Source organism: Pinus tabuliformis, chromosome X (assembly GCF_031772625.1).
Source record: "Pinus tabuliformis cultivar Carrire ecotype Pingquan chromosome X, CPIR1, whole genome shotgun sequence".
NCBI lineage: Eukaryota > Viridiplantae > Streptophyta > Pinopsida > Pinales > Pinaceae > Pinus > Pinus tabuliformis.
The window spans coordinates 1,217,582,928-1,217,600,483 of NC_142308.1; positions in this window are offsets into that span (position 1 = coordinate 1,217,582,928).

Consider the following 17,556-nt stretch of genomic DNA (forward strand, 5'->3'; position numbering starts at 1 on the left):
TAGCATGGGATCACTACCTATCACATTTTTGGTAGATGATGAAAATGTCCCTATGAAAATATAGAAACTTCGAGGTATTTAAGAAGTTTTTTAAAATATTAAGTACAACCTAAATAAAATTAACTTATAGTCTGTGATTATTTTAAACTAATGATAATACCATTTTGCAGGAAATGATGTATTTCATAGGATTTTGTATGTCGTAACCTTGGAAATATTTTGGCCGACCATTCACACAAATTGGAAATCCCAAATTTCCACGTTAAAAGATGAAATTATTTACAGGATGGTTCGCCTGTTTGGTGACGGTACCTTCAACAAATTTGGAGTTACCTCAAAGGTAGGCCTACATTAAAAATATTTGCAGGACCAGTATAGGTCTCAATTGGAAAGGTCTAGGTCACATGAGAGACCTACATCAATTATAGAAATGGAGTGGAGAGCACTCGTGAAGATTCACACGAGAAGGAACTTTGAAAAGAAAGGAAGAATCCACCTAGACTAGGAAAATATGAGGCACTTTTAATAATGTAATTATGATGCTTTATCATCATTGCGAAATATAATAAGGTTTTTCAATGTTTTAAATATGGGATCCCAGATACTTCCAAACCCACATAGGCTAGAATAACCAAACAAAGGCAACATCATCTTGGCCTAGGTGGTTACTCTAAACTGGCCATAAAAATTGTAAGTATATAAAAAAATAATTTTCATCCAAATTATAAATTGTTAACAATTTTAATTTAATATCATAGAAGAAGAAAAAATCATGTTCGAATGCAAAATTGTAGGGGACAACAATTCAAAGAGGCTCCCATGGAGGAATGCCTAAGGCTTGATTTCAAGTACAACTATCAAGTCATGGTTGAACGAAGGACAAGCTTGGTGTCTTCATAGTCTTCCATCACCCAACATAACGCTCAGGAAAATAAAAGAAACTAATAGCATTTACAAATCATTACTTATGTAATCTATTGGTTATTATTTTTTTCCATAAAGTAGCATGCTTGATTGTAAAAAGCAAGCAAGCAATGTAGATACAACACATGAGCCTACTGACGGCAGAGTGCCTGATCTTGAGACTGATGTTCAACTCGATATTAGAGGTATTTCATGTGCTATAAAAAAATGTATTTATGTAATACAATTAAAAATATTTAAATGTAAATGGTGTATCAATTATAACCTTTCTTGTTTCTACACCAGAGCATGTACGAGATGTGGCTAGAGAAGAGGAGGAACATATGGCCACATCTAAATGTATTCCGCTTCCCTCCACTACCGAAGTAGGTAAAGAACACTCTACTACTCTTTTTAATAATAATAACTATAAATATGAATTTAAAATTTCTTATTGTAGTTAATGCTCGACCCCACTTACAACAACATAGTTGTAGGACTAGGCCAGCAACAAGAAATATTACACTAGAGACTAGAACACTGAAGGGGGCCAATATCAAGACATCCTCAGTAACTTCATCAAAAAAGAGAAAGAAACATGATAAAAAATGACTGCACGTTTATTCAGAGCCTTTTTTTTTAGTGCCACATTTTTTACGAAGAGGTTGAATGCCTCATGGCATGTGCACATGTAACTTTATACTATCATAATAAAATGTTGTGATTTTTTTGTTGCAAAAAATTAGAGATATTTTGTTTCATATTATCTAAACATATTTTTCTTGATACAAGGAGGGTGTATAATACCATATATTTGATAAATTCCTGGTATAAGTCAATTAACTTCATTGTAACACCCTCCTCTCACATTTAACCAAGCTAACAGATCCACCGGGGTAAACATGCGAAGAAGAGTTACTATGATATGATTCAACTTCCCATGTACAATTAAGGAAGTGGAACCAACAAGACAAGACCAATATGACCTTCCTCAGAAGCTACAGAACCTTAAGGAGCCAGCCAACCCCTCTAGGTGTCCAACCCCTGAGACAACTTGATGTTATGTTGAACTAGCTCCCCTTTGCTCCCATGACAAGAATTCCATGCGTCTAAGACCCTCCAATCACTCCCACAGCAAGGCATCCATGTGGCTGTAGTATTTTTTAGGTAGTTTTGTGCCAACGACCCTAAATTTCGAGCCACTTTTTTCAGGGCTAGGACTCAGACATCTACCCAAAACTTCATGAAACTTACATAAATGGTAGATAATGATGAAATAAGGCTACTAATGCAAACACTTGAACAAGGAATTGACCTGACCCTACCAACCATGACAGGAATTTTGTCAAACATATCATAAACATGTTATGTATACGTCATAAATTAATATATGAACATAGGGGTCTCATACTTATTTGATAATCGTTAATAAGGATTGATGCCTCCTCATAATTGCTACAAAATCATCTATTAGGTAATGCATTAATTAAAACTTCATCTACTAATCAAAACATGATGGGATCCATAACTCAAGTCTGTCATAAAACATGTTTATAACCAGCAAATAACCAGAGAAATATCAATTATGAAACCACCATTAAAGCCACATGATGACAAGCACATTTACTCATGAAATACCAAAGGAAAATGAGCTTATATTAACATATGAAAATCACAACCAAGTCAGGGACTTCCCCATACCACCACACCATAGACTGGCTTGAACCAAATATTTCTTTCAACCAATCACCCCTATGTTATATTCCAATAATGAATGTGGGATGTCATGGAATAAACCAAGAACACCAAAACATGGCTTCCATAGGCCAAACCACCTGAACCCTTAATTAGTGATTCCACATCACAGTCAGACATCACTAAAGATCACCAATCGATCTCCACCCAAGTTTTCTAGGGCTCTAGAGCTTTTTTTCCAATTAAGGCTTCTAGGACTAGTAACTCAACCCAAAACTATCGTCGAGCTCCAAAGCATTTGTCCAATCAAGATGGGCCAATACTAGTAACTCAACCCACCAAGGGCTCTAGAGAATTTGTCCAACCAAGGATGCCAGGACTAGTAACTCAACCCACAACTGCTACCGGGCTCCAGATCATTTGTCCAACTAGGAATTCTAGTACTAGTAACTCAACCCACCAGGGGCTCTAAAGCGTTTGTTTAACCAAGGATTCCAACACTAGTAACTCAACCCAAGTAGTTATAGGCTTTTCAGAGCGTTTTTCCAACCAAGGATCTAGGAACTAATAAATCAACCCAAAACCATAATGAGCATAAGCACCGATTAGAAAACAAAAGGGAAAACCCCAACACCATGGCTATCCAGGAATTGGCAAGGCTAGGAAAAACCATTGCCAATCCAGGCAATCCTACATGCTAATGACATATCATAACTAAGAAACCATATGCAACTGTCATGCATGCCAAAACTAGCAAGGAAACCATGCATGCATCTCAATACCTGCAAATAAATCTAGCTATAGTTGTTGATCCCACTATCCCCTATTTTCCTTTACCTTCTTGCTCCAAATCCCAAGTATGCCACACTACTCCAAGAGTGCTCCAAGAAAACTCTAAGTATGCAAGAGTATGAGAGAGAATAGAGTAGAGAGCTCCAAGCGAAAACTGACAATATCCTATGAACTGATCCTCAGAATCCTTTTTATCATTAAGGCCTCTATTTTCTTCATTTTCCTCTATTTTTCCTTCAATTTCCTCCTCATGCAAATCTGTGACCCTTCACCTTCCTTTTCTCCTATTTTCCTTTATTTTCATAAATAAAATGCCAATTAATGCCTCTTTGCCTTTCTAAATCCTTTTCCAATTTCCTTAGCCATTAATAAACCAAAGTGACACCCCACTAGGATGTTTTTCCAAACATTCAGCTTGGAATTCATGTCCCATGACTTTGGTATTATATTTTTTTACATGGAAATTCAACCAAGGGTTGTTACATTCGTTACGAACACTAAGATCCTATAATCAGATTCTTGTGTTAAACTAAGCCTTTACACAATTTGTTCCCATGATAAGTCAACTAACTACTAATTTGTATAATATAAGTATCCCACTCCACCATACACTACCACAGTCCTAATTTAGGTGCTAGTTACTCCTTATTCAATGCCTAATCACAACAATTTGTGATTATGATGACAATTTAAGTACATATGTGTGTAATTTCCATGATGGGACATATGAATTGTCGTCCCCAAATTGTTTGTCAATGATTATAACCTTAAATGGGGTAGCACCAGGCTATCTCATCATCTCAAAATGACTTGAAAGATGAAAATTTACAATTTTTGTCATCATCACTTCACACTATCCTATGAATGACCCTTTCTATAGATCATATGCATGAATTTATGGAAGACCATCCCCTCTACCTATCCTATTATTGAATGTGACAACAAGTGAATAAAGGATGATTGACATATCATTTTGAAAAGATTCCCTACTTATAAATTGTACTTTGTTCACTTGTTCTCACAATAAATCATAGGTTAGGTGGAGGGGATGGTATGCCAGAAATCCATGCATATAATCTGTATAAGGGGTAATCTATGAGACAATGTGAATTGATGACGAAAGACAAGGTAAATTTTCATTTGTCGAATCATTTTGAGATGATGATGACAGACCATTGCTAGTCCATTCAAGGTAATAATCATTCATGGGTAATGTGAGGAGGATAATTCATACATCCCATCTTGGAAATTACACTCATGTGTACTTATTGTCATCATAATAAAAAATTGTTGTGAATTGGAAACTAATATATGTTAGAATTTTTTTAGACTAATATAGATTAGAAAATTAAACCAATATATATAATAGTTACAATAAATATAGTAGAAAATATAACCTTCATTCCAACAATGTTGACTACACTCTTTCTTAAATATTTTATACAAACACCTCTTATCTATGCCCCTAAACCCTATACCTTTAATATGGTATGTAACAACCCCTGGTTAAAATTTCATGTAATAAAAATTAATAAAGGTGAAATAAGACCACAATTAAGGGACACATATTCCAAGCTGAATGTTGGGAAAAGATATCCTAGTGGGCATCACTGGAAGTGTTTATGGCTAAGGAAATTGGCAACGACAATGACTAAGGCATTAAAAAGGAAAAAAGGTATTTTTGGCACATTTATTTATGAAAATAAAGGAAAATAGGAGAAAATTGAAAGAAAATAATGGAAAATGAAGAAAATAGAAGCCTAATTGATAAAAAAAGATTCTGAGGATCAGTTTGTAACCTTTGGTCAATTCAGTTTTGGAGCTCTCTCATTACTCTCTCTCTCTCTCTCTCTCACTCACTCTTCTGATACTTAGAGTTTTCTTGGAGCATTCTATCTTTGGAGCAAGGAAGAGAAAAGAAAGCAAAGGAAAGGAAGGAAAGAAAGGATCAAGAAAGGAAGACCAGGATCAAGAAACTTCAGCAGGAATACTTGAAGGTAACATATTGCATGTGTGATTTTGTAGTTTTTTTTGACATGCATGGCTTTGCATGTTGGTATATGGTTCTTTTGTTGTCGGTGGCATGAGTTTGATAGGATATGACAGTGGTTTTCAAACTTGCCTTGCCTTTTTCTAGATACCCATGGTGTGATGGGATTGATTTTTCATTTTTGAGTTTTGGAATTGTTGGATGGATTTGGAATCTGAGGCGAAGGTGGTCTCCGGAAAATTCCCAAATGCCTATGAATCCCTTGATTGGCTTTGGTGGGATACATGATAAATCCTGAGGGTGGAGTCTGTTTTTATGGCCTAGTGATCCAGTGTGGATTGCAGTAAAGCTTGAGAGACAAGTAGATGAGAAATTCCTCAAGGATAGTGAAGGAGACCAGAGGAATTCCAAGCTCGGTTTGGTTTTGTGATCTTGGTGCCGATTTGGTAAGATCACGGTTTGGTGAGGGTGGAGGTGGTTTAACTTCTGTACTCCCTTGGTTTTTTTTGGATTGGTTTATCCATGAGATCCCACATTCATCTTGGAATATGGCACGAGGGTGAATGGCTAAAACAAGGATTTGGTTTTGCCATGTATACAGTCGGGTGGTACGTGGAAGTCCTGAACCTGGTTAGCTTTGCCTATGTTTAATAAAATTTAAATTCTCTTGCTTTTGTAATTGTTAATATGTGGCTTTCATGGTTGTTATCTCATTGTTATTTTCATGGTTTAATGTTGGCTATAAGCATGGTTATATAACGGGTTATTGTCAGGGTTATTTCATGTATTTACTTGTAACTAAAAGGATAATGGATGAAAGACCCATTTTATGTCAAAACAGTTAAGGGAAGAGGGTGTTGATCCTTCTTGTCAAGTTCCATATGAGCTATTAGTCATTTATGCTTTGTCTTGTATTCATTTCCTGTAGATTGCATTGATGCCAAGTCTTTGATAGAATGTCAATTTTGGTTGGGGATGGTCAAGCTTAGTCTTGGACTCAGTTTTTTATTTTTATGTCTTGGCATAACATAATTTACGGATTCTGAAAGCTACAAGGGTTTCTGGGGAATGACTTGGATTTAGGCTTGAAAAGTGGCACAAATCGCGAAGTTGCAAGCACACGTATGAGCAGAAAATTCCGTGGACATTGGCATACCCATGTTGTGCATGCCTCCAAAGGTCCTTAGATGCACCCTTGTCCATATGAAGGGAGTGTCCAGGGGTTTAGTGGTGTAAAAGTTTAGTGGGACCTAGGGGTTGGTCAGGGGAATGACTGGGATGCATTATGCGAGTCCTGTAGCAGGTGCAAAAGGTCTGGTATGGTGTGTTTCCGTCGATTCCACTTCCTTAAAGTCACTTAGGAGGTTGAATCATATCATGGTAACTTCTCATCACATGTTTACCCCAGTTGGTGAGTTACTTTCATAGATGTGGGAAGAGGGTGTTGCATGGTAAAAAAGGCACAAAGAATCTCCATATTTCCTTTTGATGTCCTCTTCTTGGAAAATACAAAATCCATCCATTGTAGCATCTCCACAATCCAATAGTGATTCATGTTTAAAAACAAAATGGCAGATGCTAACAAAACTTAGAACTGATCTTCAAAACTTTAAAAAAGGAAATAATTACCACAATATCAAAATGAAAAAGTACAATTCTGTAGATACTTCTCAAACAAAGCATCAATATTGATAAAGATAGCCAATATTGCCTCTTGTCTTCACCAGTAGCATTTGGGGCATCTATGAATTCCAAACATACTCATGCATAGATGTCATACACATTACTAGTGGAGATGGGAGGCAATATTTATTTTCTTTACTATTATCGTTGCTCTATTTGAGAAGTATCTACAAAAATACACTTTTATGTTTTGATATTGTGGTAATTGTTTCCTTTTTAAAATTGCAGCGTCAACTAGTGCACGAGGTAAAGAAAACTCTAATGCTATTTTTATTAATGAATAATAATAATAAAATATCAATTTAACATTTCTTTTTTTGTTACAGCTGATCACCCCTTTTGCGACAGCCTAAACAACATCATGAGTACACGAATAGGCCATCAAAAATAAAGAAAAAGAAAAAGAAATGATTGCGATAGTTATATCATTAGAAACATCACGTACCGTATTATGAAAACATATTATTAATGATATTTTTTTTTTTAGATGAATTATTTTGTGTCTATGATTAATGAATGAATGTTATATGTTAATGAATAATTGCTATATTTCTCTTTATGTACATGATGTTGTTTCATATTATGTAAACACATTTTTTTATGATAAAATTTATTGAGATGAAATATTTTGTGGATTTACGGATGAATGAATGTTTGCTATTTGTTTTTTTATGTATCTTAATGTATTTCTTTCAACTATTTCCTATATAGAACTTCCAACTTCACGTGGTTTTCCATGTTCAGTAGATAACAAATTAGGATTTGGATAATCTTGGAGCAAAACACCCTCAATTCAACAGAGAAACAACAAATTCAATGTTGACTCCATTACTGCTTCGTCGAGTGGAGGAAGGTTTGATCCAATATTAAACTACTCCAACAATTTATTCTAAAATTCACGAGGATCTCATTCAGGTATTCATGCATGAAAATATTTTTAATTATTATTTATTCATTCAATTAAATTTAATATTTGGTAAAATTTAATCTATTTTTTCCTCATTGGTCTCATGAATATGTGTAGGATAACTAGTTCCAATTCAAATGTTGAAGTGGAACAACTATCTCAAGCAAATAGCTCAAAATGGTATGGGTTTAGGTGAGACAACAATTTTTTTTTCTCGATATTTCTGTTGTATGTCTTGGTTGAGTTGGAGTTACATAAAGTTTTATAAGAAATAACAAAGTTTGCCATGAAAGAAATTCATGTAGTAGTTGTATTTCTTTGACAATTGCGTCTGTATTTGACTGAAAGACCATAAACTATCATTTTTCATGTACGGCACTAGGAGAAACTCTTACTCTATTAATTCAACATAAGACACTGGTATGATTTCCTTCTATTTTATTAATTAATCGCATCAAACTTCTCCTCCTTCCTTTTTTTTGTAGGTACTTTCATTCGCATATCTAGATTTGAAAGATTAACTAAGTTTGTGAGTCATATACGTGAAGAAAACTCATTGAAGTACTACTCAAATTTATCCCACCAAACTCTTGGCTACCAAGTGCGTGATTTAGTTTTGCATTGCATTTTATTTCAAGCAATTTTTTATTTCTAAATTGCAAATCTTCCAAGACCATAAATGTTTAGAAAAACTAGGGAAAATAGAATTAGGGTTTCTTTTATCATTTTTTCTCTTGTTATGTTGACAATTCATGTGATATAATGTAAGTTCGTTGTCATCATTATTATTTTGTTCATCATCAAGACAATGCCAATAAAGAAGATCACAATGCAAACAAGAGCACCAAAAATAGGCTCTTGTAATAGTTTTTATTACTTCTTAAACAAATGCTTCACTTCTCTCCTTCAAATGCTGAAATAGTAAGTTATTTATACTTACTAGTCGTTGTGCATTTGAGCCAACATGAACAATTTGACTTGAAGCCGACTTGTAGGCTTATAATGAAGCTTGACTTGATTATATTTTTTTTGGAGGCTAACTTTGAAGTATTAATGGTAACGGTTTTGGGAGAGGAACTGATTTGGTGGAGGAGATATTTAGACACATACATTTTTCCTCTTTTAACCTTAAGGAGACCAAAAAGGGTCTCTTACAAAAATTACTTTGACTTTGACTCAACAAAAATATTAGAAGCCTACAATGGAGTCTTGACCTAATGACCATTGATCCAAGCATGAAACCCATGCTTTAATAAGTCAATAAAAATAATTCTCTTTTTTTTCTGATGACTCAAATACAATTATGAATACTGACACTAGTTACATTCTTTAACACTCCCCCTTAACTAGGGAGGTATTCATAATTTTTACATATAGGTACAAGGATGAACTCAAAATTAAATGATCTACAAAGATAAGGAGTCATACTGCGTTCCATCGCTTTTGAATTAGATACTTGACCAGGGTATCTAACTGGGTGGGACTAAGGTGTGTTCCAAGCTTCAACCACTATAGATACCATGAGGCTTCCACTCTAACACCAACCCAGGGATCTCGGTGCATATCCAAGGTCAAAGTTCTATGAACAACGCCACCCTCCCTACTTCAGGACCTAGACATTAGCACATTGGTGGTGGGCTCCAGTATTGCATCAATAATGCTGCAACTCCTGGGACTCCCGTCTTTACTTTTATCAACCCGGTAGTTCGTGACAAACTTGGAAGCGACGGTGTTGTATGCACAAGTACTAGCTCTTGCCGCAGCTATCACTTGGTCAGCTGGCACAAGTCCACTAGGGGCTTAAGCCAACTTCTATGAGCTCTTAGAAGAAGCTTTTTAATTGATGGATGAAAGCTAACTCGAAGGAAGCTAATCTATTTGCGAAAAGAGATTGAAAAACTGAAGGAAAACGCGAACCCTAGCAAATCCTAATTCTACCAGCTAGTCCTACTAATGCAAAGGAGAGAATGCAAACTACTAAAAGAGATGCCATTACTTCTATGAAGGTAAAATACATGTGTCTAGACTATCTCTATCTGAAGAAAACATCTTTTTGTATTTTTGAATAAGTTATCAGAATTATCATGCATGTGCTTTTAACTGGATTTTTACTGTGCAGGGGTGGATCAAGGAGGAGAAATGCTTGGAAAAGGTTGGGAAGGTTCAGAGAGGGTCTAAGGAGTCCCTAACACTCTTCCGGAGAGTTTCACAAAGTTTGGCTATCAAGAAACCTCATTTGTGAGCTTCTACAGGAAGTCTGCAGGGGTTCTACAGGATGTTCAGAGATTTCTACAGGATGTTCAGAAATTTCTACAGGATGTTTAAAAAGTGGATCTTAGAGGATGGGTGAGTGAGGGAAGATGCATGAATGGATAGGGAGGTAGGATAGGGGCCTGGTGTGACCCAGGGACTGGTGGATGGAGTGGTGAGAGGGTGTAGAAGGCTGACTTGGCTTAAAGAAGGCTAAGACAATGATGGAGCAAGAAGGTAGGGTTACGTGGGCAAAAGGACAGGTGTGAGACGAGGAACCTAACTAGGAGATGGAGCAGCTGGCTTGGACGAGGCTTAGGCGGATGAGAGAGTGGTAGAGATGCCCTGCACGGTGTACATTTAACCGAATCAACAAAGTCCTGCACACAATCAAAGTCTTAGCTAATCTACTCTAACTGTCAATGAAACAAATGAACAACAACTTTATTTGTAAAGAGAACCATGTACATCACTCAAGCAAAGAAACATTTCAGAGATCTGAACTCATAACTAACTTCTACAAATGAAAACAGTACACCAAGGATTGCATGGTTAAGCAAACTAGTGTTTTTGTTGGGGCAGCACTGTTTCTGCAATTCCAACCCCTGATCCAACAAGGATGAGGTGAAACTGAGAGTGTTGTCGACCCTTTTCTTGGAGCTTTATCTGTTATTATCCTACCAATCTATTCTACATATCTAAAGCAATTCTATTTATAACCAGTGACCTATTTAACCAACACAACTAAAGCTGCTCAACAGAAACAGGTTTCAAATGCATAAAAGGAAAATCACGATGCATAAAGAAAAGGTAACAGTACAAAGAAGGAAGCTCTAGGCTCTCAGGTTGGGCCCAACCTCGAGAGCTATGGCTCCTATAGAAAACTCAGAGTTGGTATCAAATCGGACTGCTTCTCATTAAAACATGATCATAAGTCAAGAGTTATGCCAAAAATGGCTACAAGAGAACAAAATGAAGCTAGCAGCACTGTAGTGCAAAGTATGCAAGGGTTTCCAAAAAGTCCCTCACGAAGGCTGAGGCCTTAACATTTATACACCACGAGGGCCCTAGCTGGCCTCCTAAATCTATGGGACTTGGCTTCCCAAACTATGAGTAGACAGCTTCTTCCAAAATCTGCTTGGCTACCTTCTAGATCCGATTTTGGTGGCCTTTGGAGCTCGGAGTTGGGGGTGAAGATATTGAGGAAGGCTATTTAATGCCATAGACAACCCCCCTACGAATCCTCACCCCAAGATTGGCTATCTTCCAGCCCATGATTGCTCGGTTTTGCTCCAACATGTGTCAAAAAACCTGAAATGAGCACGTGTTAGCCACCTAGGAAGAGTGACTACCCTTATTCGTACAAATGACATAAACATACTGAAAAATAATGCATAAGCTATGAAAAATGAAGGATTGAACAAGGATAATTAGGCCAAATGAGCCCAACAAGTTACCAAATTTGGGGCTCATCATCACCCCCCTGCTAAAATGGTTGCTCATCCTCTGAGAAACTAGTCCAGCTCCTCGTCTTTCATTGCTTTAATCGCCACCCTCACATCCCAGGCTTCTGAAGTAGTATCCTCCTCACTGTCATGGAATCCGGCCTTCCTTTCCACCTCTTCCCACTGCTTATGCTCGTCTTTTTCTGTGCTTCCTTCTAACAATCCCAAAAGCAAAGGTGGGCTTAGCTTGAGGCCGATCCAGCTGGCTTGGAGGTTCTGCATGGACTTCTTGTAGAGAGGCACCCGTGCCAGGGCCTCCCTCATTCGAGTTGGAGTGTGATATTCCATGATTTTGAGGCTGTGGGACAATGTGTTCCAACCACGGGTGCAAGCATGAACACAATTGTCCCCTAATAATCGCTCCATATCCTCGAAGTGTGCTATAGCATGAGCCTATTGATCCATGTATTCTAATAAAGCCTGAGAGTTGGTTGCTAGGTGCTGGTGGGATAATATCAATGCGGTGGGGTCCCCTGGCTCTGCTCTAATCAGCAGTGGTTCATGTAGCTCTCGGTTCATGACATCTTTGACCTCTGCCGCTCTCTTTTCTTCGTGGTTTAACCATGAGGTCAGTGCCATCAGCTGCATATCTCCCACGGCTGTGTTGGGGTCCCATGAGGTTACATTTGGAAGGGCCAAATTATGAAGGTAGAACTCTGATAGCTTGGCCTTGTCCTCTGTTGAACTGTTGTTACATAAATCCGTGAACTGCTGGGGGTTTTGGATTTGGGAGATACCCCTCTGTGCCAATGCGTTAATTTGGAATTGCAGCCATTGGTCCCGTAGGTATAGGCCATAAGATTTGGCCGGCTGCCTACATTGCAGAGCGTCCATTGCCCAACTGGCCATGCAGGCCAGTTGCACCTCCTTTTCTTGCACCTATTGTTTGAGAGCTTGTATCTCTATGCTTGCCTACAATTCTCTTTCCTATAGTTGCTGGTTTAGTTCCTCAAGATCAGCTTGCATTCCTTCTTTTTCTTGAGGTTCTGTTGTGGTGTCCTCTGGTGCTGTGTCCCCTTCTTTCCTCTGTCCTTGTAGCTATAGTTTGAGCTTCTCATTTTCTTCCTGTAGAAATACTCGCTGGAAGTTTCCCACATGTTTTGCCATAGCCAATTCTCTTCTTGCCTCCTTGAGTTGTTCCTCCAAAGGGCCTATATCTGCTACTCCTTTATACTTGGCTATTCTCATCCATGTGTGGGTCCTCACTCTTTCTTCCTCTAGTGCAACGAAAAGCGACATTGTGAATTTCTGTGGAATGATTTTTCCGGCCTCCAAAAAATTATAATAAGAGCCCAAGTTGGGCTGGGGGCTAGGTTCCATAATGTGCTCTACCTCTTCTTCCTTTTGTGGTGATTTTGCTGCCTCCCCTTCCATTCTTTCGGTCTCCTTGAGCCTGGCCAATGTTTCCTGTAGAACAGCTTCAGCATCCTGTAGAGAGGTTTTTGAAGCCAATCTTTCCATTCTCTCCCTCCAAGTAGATTTCTTCAGGCTCCCCCACTCATAAGTGACTGATGCTTTGGAGGGGGACTTCTCCTTTGGCGAGGCAGGGGTGTCTTCAATGGTAATTGGGTATTTGGATGGAGGTTGGGGTCTGTCGGTTTTAATTCTTACACTTCTTCTTGCTTTGAAATACAGAGGAGTCTCCCTCTTTCGTTTTTCCTTTGGCTTGGGAGAGGTACTTAGGGTGGCCAGCACAGTTGCTACCTCCCTAGCTATAATTTCGGCCCATTTCTCCTTCTGTTTTCCTTTTTCAGGACTTCCTATAGAAAGCCCTGTAGTGGCTAGTTTCTAGCTTCCTGTAGAAGCCGTTTTTAAACTTCCTGTAGAAGCAGACGACACCATTTTAGCCTGCTTGGCTGAGGGTGCTTTTTCTTTTAGCTTGGCTGAGGCTGCCTTAGAGGTGCCCTCACTGGCATGGACTTTTTCAGTCCTTTCCACCCTGCTCTGTAGTCTTTTCTCCCTGGGTGTTGGTGTGGTTTTATCACCCCCTGTTTTGGCAGCTTGGCTTTTTCCTTGTGTTCAAGCCTACCTGATTCCAGAATCGCCACCTTCGACGTGAACAGTCCAAACTTCTCCATAATGTCGGGCTCCCTCTAGTGCAGCTTCATGTAGAAATCGTGCACGGCTTCTGGGGAACGCTTCAGTGGTTCTGGACTTTCTGTGTAGCAACAGGACGTTGGAACAGGCCGAGAACTTGGGCTAACAACCTTCAGAGGATTGAGGACGCGTACTCGGCTGCAAAACGGTTGTGAGTAAATGACTGCAATGCATCATAAGTGATTCAGCCGGCCGATTTGAATTGCTGCGGAATTCATGGCGCGGGGGTGAGTTGTCCCCGTCGACCCGTTGGCCGATGTCACCGCTATCATTCTGCGGCATGTCCCTGACCATTGAATCCTTCCCTTTGCATTTACCGCCGCCATTCCTGTTAAATTGCCCTTCTCTCCGACTGGGTGCTTCCCATGTGTCCATTTCCTGTCTTTTCGACATAACCAAAGCCTTTCGGATCCGACGAGGCCGTCAGACTAGTTGTGGTGGCCAGTTGAATGGCTACCTGACTTGTTCAATCCGTTCATTCTCACAGTCATGCACATTTAGAGTATAGCTTATGTAATTTGACGAAATAAGGTTAGGCACTTACCTGTGCGGCCGTGGACGTGAGTTTTCTCAGGCTTCAGGACGAGGAATGATGGATCCGCTTGCTGCTGCTTCGTGCACAGGCACTGGAGCTCCTCTTCATTGGCTGCTGCTGGTTACGAGACCTTGAGACCCGATTTCCTGGCGGTGAATGCTGCATGCACCGGCTTCATGAGCTGCGGGTGTCTCCATGGTATGTGCTCTAGCCGGATCAGCTGCTACAGGATTCCTGTAGGACATCCTGTAGTCGTTTCTCCTCCTGGGGTGCATGCCAAAATAATTGAGTCATGTTCACAGGTGCAGGGTCCTGAGATTGCCTTGACAGGTAAAGTATGTGAGCCTCTGCATGCATTTATTTCCCAAAAAAAAATTCCTTTATCTGAGAAAACAAAGTTCTGGTATGACTGTGCAGGTATATTTTGACCGTATGGCAGCAATGGTGGTGAAAGGAGGTGAAACAAGTGGAGGATGGAAGAAAAGAGTGGTTGCATGCCTCCTCAACGGACTTCAAGCTTCAAATTCTTCTTGATGATCGGTCCTGGCCTGCCCAAAGGCTCTACAGGATGTTTCCTGTAGAAATACAGAACTTCCTGTAGAAAGTCCTGTAGCTTCCTGTAGAAGGCTAAACTATGACCAGATTGCGTCCAAACCTTGGAAGAGATGAGTGTTCATGGAGGGAGTGTTTGTGAGGTTGCCTGGTAGCTTGGTAGGGACCCTTGTCCTTGAGTTGAGAGGCCTCCTTTTTGCATTGAATCCCTGCAACCTGCAACAATTTCCAAAGATTAAGCCTGTTTTTTCTGTTTCTGCCTCTTTCTCTTTTTCTTTTTCCTTTTTCTCTCTCTTTTTTCCTTTTTCTTTTTTTTAAGAGACAGCAGGGGCGCCTCAATGAGGTTTTCACCCCTACTATCTGCCTTGGGCGCCTCAGAGAGGTTTTCACCCAAGGATCTTTTTATTCCAATTATTTTTCAGAGAGACAGCAGGGGCGCCTCAATGAGGTTTTCACCCCTACCATCTGCCTTGGGTGCAAGGATAATTTTACGGGCGAATGTTCGCCCTTTGACGAAATTAAGGGGTTTTAAATTTTTAGTGGGCGAATATTTTGTATCATAGTACATTTTTACAAATCACCTCAAATAGCCCACCTTATTTTAAGGGAGAGGGTAAAAAAGGTAAATTTAGCCCTTGAAATTAGGACTTACAACCTTCCATTCGCCCATTTTCAAGAATAGGTTTTATTTAAGTGAATCCATTCGCCCATTTTCAAGAATAGGTTTTACTTAAGTGAATCCTATGGGCCAAATACCATATTTACAAAAAAGGTATGGTAAATTAATAAAAATATAAATAAATGAGAGGTATGGTAAATAAATAAAACATTTTTTATATTTACTCCATAAGTCACCTTATATACATGTAAGGGTGTAAACAAATAAAAATATAAGTAAAATGGAGGTATGGTAAATAATTAAAACGTCTTTTTATACTTACTCAAAAGGTATGGTAAATAAATAAAAATATAAATAAACTAGACGTATCGTAAATAAATAAAACCTCTTTTATATTTAGTCCATAACCCTCGTTCTATTTATGAAGGCTCAAGAAAGAGGTTTTATTTAAGTGAATCCTATGGGCCAAATACCATATTTGTAAAAGAGGTATGGTAAATTAATAAAAATATAAATAAACGAGAGGTATGGTAAACAAATAAAACATTTTTTTATATTTACTCCATAAGTCACCTTATATTTACGAACACTCAAAAAATGGGTTATATTTAGGTGAAACCTATGGCCAAAATACTATGGGACAAATACCATGGACTAGATCGTTATTAATACCATGCAAAAAACCATTATTAACCCTAATATTAGAATTAATAAAAATAAAAATGGCACATGGTATTGACCCATGGTATTCACCAAAATGGCACATGGTATTGACCCATGGTATTCACATGGAATGTAGCCTATTTAAATGGGGGAATTAAACCAGCATGTAGCCTATGCTAAGATTCACTAGGACTTTACAAAGTTTTATTATTTAGTGAAAGACTCGCCAAGATCTTACAAGATTTTATAATTGAGTAAAATATTCGCCATGCCTGGTGAGGGATTCGCCAAAAAATTATATATACATATTATATTATTGATAAAATCGCCTTCCATTTTTCCTATATACCATGGAGATTCACCCATTTATTATATTTATAAATTTAGGGGGGGTTCTTAAAATTTTCCCTGCTTGGGTGCCTCAGAAAGGTTTTCACCCAAGGATCTTTTTTATTTGCATTTTTTTTTTTTTTTATGATGCTCAAGGTATGCCCAAAACAGAGGTAGAACCCTTCTCTATGACCAGCACTAATTTTTCCACAGTCTTGATGAATTCTTGCCTCGAAATAGGTTTCTTGTAGATCTTTAGTCGATGCCCATTGACGAGCATGGGGATGACTTCTTCATCAATGGTCCGAATAAGGACAGAACCATTGTCATTACACTTCTCCACTGCATATGGTCCTAGCCATTTTGTCCTCAGCTTCCCCTTGAAATCCTTATGTCTGGAATCATACAGCAGTGCCCAATCTCCCAGCTGGAATTGTTTGTCATTGAGGTGCCGGTCGTGCCATATCTTCCTCTGAAGTTGAACCACTTCTGAGTGAAGGAGGGTCTGCATTCGGTGTTCATCTAACCCATTCAGCTGCAATAACCTTTCTTATTGAGCATGGCTGAGGTATAGGTCCAGCCGAGCTGTCATCCTCAATGTGTTGTACTCGAACTCGATTGACAGCAAATCTTTCTTCCCATAGACCAGCTCATAAGGTGTGAAGCCGGTTGTGGTCTTCCAGGTGGTGTTGTAAGCCCAAGTGGCCTCAACCAGGTGATCTGCCCAATCCTTTCTACTACTGCTCACCACCTTAGTCAAAATCCCTTCTAATGCTCTATTGGTGACCTCCACCTGCCCATTTGCTTGAGGATGATATGGGGTGGAAGTCCTATGCTTGATCTTGTGATGAGCGATCAAGTCTTCAAGTAAGTTGGAGGTGAACTGGCTTCCTTGATCGGTGACTAACTCTCTTGGGTAGCCAAATTTGTAGAAGATGTTTTCTCTTAAAAACTCAGCCACCTTTTCTTCTGTCACTGCTTTGATTGCCTTGGTTTCCGCCCACTTTGTCAGATAGTCTGTGCACACAATGATGT